We start from the raw sequence: 5,912 nt of genomic DNA, 5'->3' as shown, positions 1-5,912 counted from the left end.
AAGACTGTAATCTTGACAGAAGCCGACTACCACCTATTTTTCTCCCTTGGAGCCAGTAGTGGGTTCGAACTGTTGACCTTTTGATTAGCAGCCAGCGCTTAACCACTGCGCCACCAGGGCTCCTTCTTACCCCCAGTCTTCTATTTTCTTTCTCCATCTTACTTGCTGTTTTAGGATGCTAAAATTTTAAAAGGATAAAATTAGGGAAGAGGAGTGGGGGTGGGAGTGGGGAAGAAATGCAGTATAGCACAGGGGGCTCTTTACCATACTTTCCTCCCTGTTCCTTTTTCAGTGTCCTCTCCTTTTCCAAAGCTTGCCCGAGTCCACCATAGGGAAGAGCAAGGAAGAGGGGAAAGGGGAGTTTTTATACCTGACCATTCATGTTCAGCCTGCCTATAGTTATATGAGAGTATAAATTGAGTAGTGTTTGCAGAAAACAAAAAGATACACTGCTGAGCATGCAGACATAATTTTGATGGATCCTAACCTTAGGTCTTCTATGTCATCATCATAATCATCAATTAAGTTTTATTTAGGACATGTAAGATGTATACACAGGGGAATTTTTTTTCTTAATTTTTTTTTTGAAGGGGGGAGGGTTTAGAAGAAACATGTTTTGCAAAAAGATAGTACTTCAGGAACAATGATGCTGGCTAGACATGAATCGTTTACACTTTCAGTAAATTATAGTCTTTTGGGGAAAAAAGCATACATATATGCTTTGTTTTTTTCCTTCACCGTAAATAGAAAAGAGAGAGAGAGAGAGAGACAAGAAAAACTAAAAGCGAAAGAACAGGCTTAAAAAAAATAAAATTAAAGCTACCTTGTGAATATGTGAATAAATGATCCTGCTAGAGAGGTTTATGGCTAGAAGGTAAACACTGCTGTTGTGTTTCAGGATGATTACTTGTCCAATTTTTCTTTAAAAAAAAAAAAGTGAACATATTTGATTTTCTCATAAAATACTGGTTCTTTACCTTCTGTAAAATTATGTCAAGTTGAAAATTTTATTATCTGATAGTATAGTCCATTCTTTCTGCTAGAGGATTATTCTAGGAGCTTGGCAACGATTCTACTCTTGTGAGGCAAATTAGAGACTATTAATGGATCTTTGTCAGGGCACTAGGGATTGTACATTTGTATACATATGTGATGAAACTACTTCATATGTCCTATTTTTAAAAACCCAGTTTTGGGTTTACATTTAATTTGAGGGTTAAATATCATTTTGGAAAATACACTTTTAGAAAATATTTGTTATGTAAATTGAGAGGTTTCTTTTCCAAGCTCTGGGTAACATATAAATTATGAATGTTCCTGGTTGCTGAGCAGTTCAGTGGTTACATCCTTGAGATTACATAAGATTAAGCAAAGTAGGTAAAAAGCTGAGATACCTTCCCCTATGAACTTTCTCCTCAAAAGACAAACTGGAGGGAATTTTCTGATTGGCCACAGACATTCTCCCAGAGGGGCTAATGCAGGCTCTGTAGAGTTTGACGGTAATCTCTCTTTTTTTCAGCTTCTGCTCCTTGCTGGGACAACAGCAAGAGAAGGAAATTAAGGAGCCACCCATAATTTACCCAGATAGCCCGAGAACAGTCAATAGACCACAGACTGTGTCCCCAAGGAGAAAAGCTGCAGGCATCTGAGGATAAACCACTGCGAACAGCTTTTAACATCAAGCCAACCTGGAAGACTTTGACTCCAAAGTACCAGGTAAATTAGAAGAACATGTTTTGGTTTTTTTCCTAAATCATTCCAAAATTATTTTTAATATTTTTTAACAAACCTGTTGCCAGAAAGAAGACTAATTACAACTTCATTGTGAGATTCACTTTTACTTTGCTTACTTAAACCCTTATTTAAAGGAGTCTCTATTATGTACAGTACTGTCACATACATAACTCTGACAGAAGTTTTGGGGAGGGGAGAAAAGTACTTCGATCCTTCATTTCTCACTCAAGTTATATATGAAAGCCTTAGGTGTCCATACTCCTTATGACAGTTCTTTTATATTACGCATAAGGAAATAATATCTTTAGAAAGTTTTTCTAGTAAGCTGGGATATATTTCAATGCAATGACATAAGCGTAAATAGTATAAATCTTTTTTGCAAATTGTAGAACTGTTAACTTTTACAAGCATAACCTATGAAATTTTTGGACAAATACATAGCCTGTAGGCTACTTGTTCAAATCTTTGAGTATTAAGAAATAGCATTTAAAAAATACTAATAATGTGCATTCATACAGAGGGGGAAAGCACTGGGATCTAAATGTTACCTATGGACAGGAGAACATGTTTTGTGCAAGCTTAATACCAAAAGCAGGGTTGGATTAGGTAGTACTTAATAGCAAAAGGTTAGTGAGATAGTACCAAGTCCCAGGAAGGTGTTTCTTTATAACTTTTATATGCATATGAAATCTTAAAATGATGTTTAGTAATTCTGGTTATGTTTATCCACCTTAAGAAGTTCTATTTTAATATTTTTAAGCATAGAAAGTAGAAAAACATGCAACAATATTTGTTACCTTTTTCTATCTGCAGTCAGACATCATATGGAAATAAGACACTACTCTCTTCCCTTTTTGATTGATGAACTTGCAGATCTAAGCCTAAAAATAGCAGAAATGCTACCCTTGCTTCTTTTATACACACACACACACACACACACACACACACACACACAAATACACGTAAATCTACCCATACATGCACGCACACATTCTTAAAATGCAGCCAGTTTTATAATCTTTCATAGTAAGTACTTATGCAACTGATTGTTTTCTTTGTCCTTGAGGTTGAAATGATGAATATGGTACTAGTGATACTTATCAAGGTCTCCTTGTCATCTTTGATATTTGTAGTTATTATTTTCAGAGCCACTTGATATACGCTATTTGATGTCTTAGGCCGTTTTGAAAGCTGTGTATTCTCTACTCAAACTCTTATTTGCCCTGGGGCACAGGGGTGGTGGTGGTGGTGGTGATGATGTTGATAAGAGTTCAGCAAGTGCAATTTGGGAAAAGCTCCCCAGGGTATTGTGCAACCACCACCACCACCCTTTCCTTGTGTTCTGATCCTCTTTGTTGAGCTCACACCATGGTTCAATAATCTAGCATAATCATTGTTGTGTGACAAGTTTTCTGTTTACTACTGCATTATTTAAAATTACATTTTAGAGCAGAGCTAGCAAACTGGTGGCCCATAGGACAAATTTAGACTTCAGTTTTGTTTAACCTATAAGGGTTTTGTTGTTGTTGTTGTTTTTAAATGAGTTAATTGCCAATATTTGACTATTTGGAAACTTCATAAGAAGTCAGATACCTAGCTTCTCTTGGGAGATTAATAATCTGGGAACCATGGTCTTGTTACTATTCGAAGGACTGAAGTTTTCTAGACTTTACCATTCCCTAAGTATCTAACCCAACCAGCCGTACATATTTATGTTATCACCTGACCTCTGCAGAAATTTGAGTTCGTGAGTCCTGCTTTGAAGTATGCTTAAGTGTCAGTTTCTTCTTTTCCTAACTTAAAGTCACACCCCTGTACTTTACACGTAACACTGTTAGTCTTTATTCTCTCCCAGTATTTTACAATTTATTATTTTTCAGAAAAATGCATGAGCTTTGAGAATAATGTCTGTCTGAGGTTAAGCTGATACTTGCCTATGAAAAAGGAAGACTTATTAAAGTATTCCATTGTTTTTAGTTAGGAGATCTGATTTGCATAGTGCTAAAGTCTGAGTAGTTCTTTCCAGACTTTGAGATTATCGTCTCAGAGTCTGGTGTTTCCCTAAACTGAGTTCCATTGCCTTCTAATAATCTGACTGTTTTGGTCCCTTGGAGGTAAAACGATTCACTGAGCTGGCTTAAATTTGAATGGCGTCTGTAGTGATTTAGAGTCCATTTTCTAGTCCCTTTCTCATTCTGGATGCCAGGCTGATTGAGTGATCAGTATGCCAATGCCATCCACATCTGTGGCACTTCTGACATTGAGACATCTAGCCTTCGGAATTAGATGTACACTCAAGCACAGTGGGTTGTAGTAAATCACAAAACTTTTTCCCCATCTTTGATCACCGTATATTGTTTTGTGAGCTAAAATATATACAGTAATATTCCTATTAATGTGAGCTTGAACCAAATTTTTATATATTAAAGAGTAAATTGACCATGAAGGTATTTCAAATCATAGGGTCCTTATGGGTATATCATTTCTCTGTCTGCATTAGCTAAACTCAGACATTCATCATTTGATTGTAGTTTACAGATGAGGGGAAAACAGTGGCTCTTACCCCAACCACCCATTTAGCTTTAAACTGGTAATGATTGTTACTTAAGCAGATTTCAAGCCTTAGGGTATCCATTTTTAAAAGTTGATGTAATCAAGAAAGGAAGCCAGTTGGTTTGGATTTTTACTTCTGGTAGCTTGGTGTCCTTCTGCCTGCATTACTTTGCCCTATCTCATGGAATCTTTTAGGCTTAGGTCAGTATTGCCCGCTATCTCCTGATACTTTACAACAAGCAACGATTAAATGCACCTGAGTCCTTTGACGATCAGATTTAAGTTCATGGAAATAAAGTAACTTGAAATTTGTTTCCAAACATTTGCTGAGTTGTGACTTCACCATATGAGGAAAAAAAATAAACTCTTCTTTTAAAAGGAAATACAGGTGATTGACATCTCATTTTTTTTAATGAAATTTTTTTTTGGCCTTTTTGTCACAGAAATTAGAGTTCATATGCATTTATACCGGAAATGGATACAGAAAGGACCTTAATCTCCTCTTGTTGGAGTTCCTGTAATTGTGTTCACATTCCAATTCACTGAACACCCTGAGGAAATGACAACCAGGACTGACAAAGTTGAAAAAATGTAGGGCGAGTTTAGGAGCCATTCATTATTGGCATGTGAAATAGGTGGAAATGTGAAAAAAGTAAACTCAGTAAATCAGCTAACTAGTCAGCACATACAGTATGGTTAGACACAAACTGGAAGAGGAGAAAGAGTACTCAGTCCTGGCATAGTAAGAAAACTGACATTAACTTCCTTTTATCTGCTTCTAGGGTGAGGAAGCTTCTCCCTTAGGTAGCAAAAGTAGAGAGAATATCAGAAAAGCTGGCGGGAATGATACCATTTCAGCCACTCTCTTCTTTCCTCTCCTTGGCTTCTCTCCGTCTCGTTCTCCTAGGTTGAAGGTCTCCTTTGCTCAGAACATGCCTAATTCTGAAGAGCTAAAGAGGCCAAGAGTGAGGTGTCAGAAGGTTGGCCACCTCTTCTCTCCCCGGGAGAGCAGTGAAGAAACCTCTAGTTCCTTCTCCTCCATTTGAACAGAGTGGAAACAAGGGACCAGGAAAGAACCCTTGTCTAGAGATAAAAGCTGTGCGTTAGACCAGCTCTGCCCTATACATTCTTTTTCTCAATCTGGGATCTGAGGTTTTAGAAAGATGAATTGCCCAACTGGCTGAAAGATTAAGACTACCTTTGAAAAAAATAAATTGTGCATTAAATGCATATCCAGTAAAAGTGGGAATGAAGATGTAATTAAGTGGGGTAAAAAAAAGGAGTACACTGTTAATGCCAAATTGTCTCACACATGAATACTTGAAATGTTCTTGATTTTCTTGTTGTTCTTTCAGTTTTTTCTATTTTTAAAAATAACATTTAAAAAATTTTCTCACTTATACAAAAGAGAACAATACAATAAATCCCCATTTGCGCTCATCCAGATTCATCTATCCCATTAACTTTTTATTCTGAAGTTATTAGAAGTAGATAGATATCGTGTCATATCCACCTTAATGTTTTTCAGTATGCATCTCTTAAAAATATGGACATTTTCCTACAAAACCATAATACCATTGTCATAGCTAACAATATGAATGTTAATTCATTACATATTCAGATTC

At 36.5% G+C, this 5,912-nt stretch overlaps 1 protein-coding gene across 1 annotated transcript in view; it reads left to right on the top strand.

The window, feature by feature from the left end:
* Nucleotides 1-1,452: 1,452 nt before the first annotated feature.
* Nucleotides 1,453-5,912, top strand: part of OSBPL6 (oxysterol binding protein like 6) — a 137,931-nt gene continuing 133,471 nt past the window's right edge. The window contains exon 1 of the mRNA XM_023730493.1: nucleotides 1,453-1,716. The gene's annotated coding sequence lies outside the window, so the exon portion shown is untranslated. The remainder of the gene's footprint in view (nucleotides 1,717-5,912) is intronic.

This window comes from Trichechus manatus, unplaced genomic scaffold (assembly GCF_000243295.1).
Source record: "Trichechus manatus latirostris isolate Lorelei unplaced genomic scaffold, TriManLat1.0 scaffold00037, whole genome shotgun sequence".
Taxonomy (NCBI): domain Eukaryota; kingdom Metazoa; phylum Chordata; class Mammalia; order Sirenia; family Trichechidae; genus Trichechus; species Trichechus manatus.
This window is presented reverse-complemented; position numbering and strand designations above follow the sequence as displayed.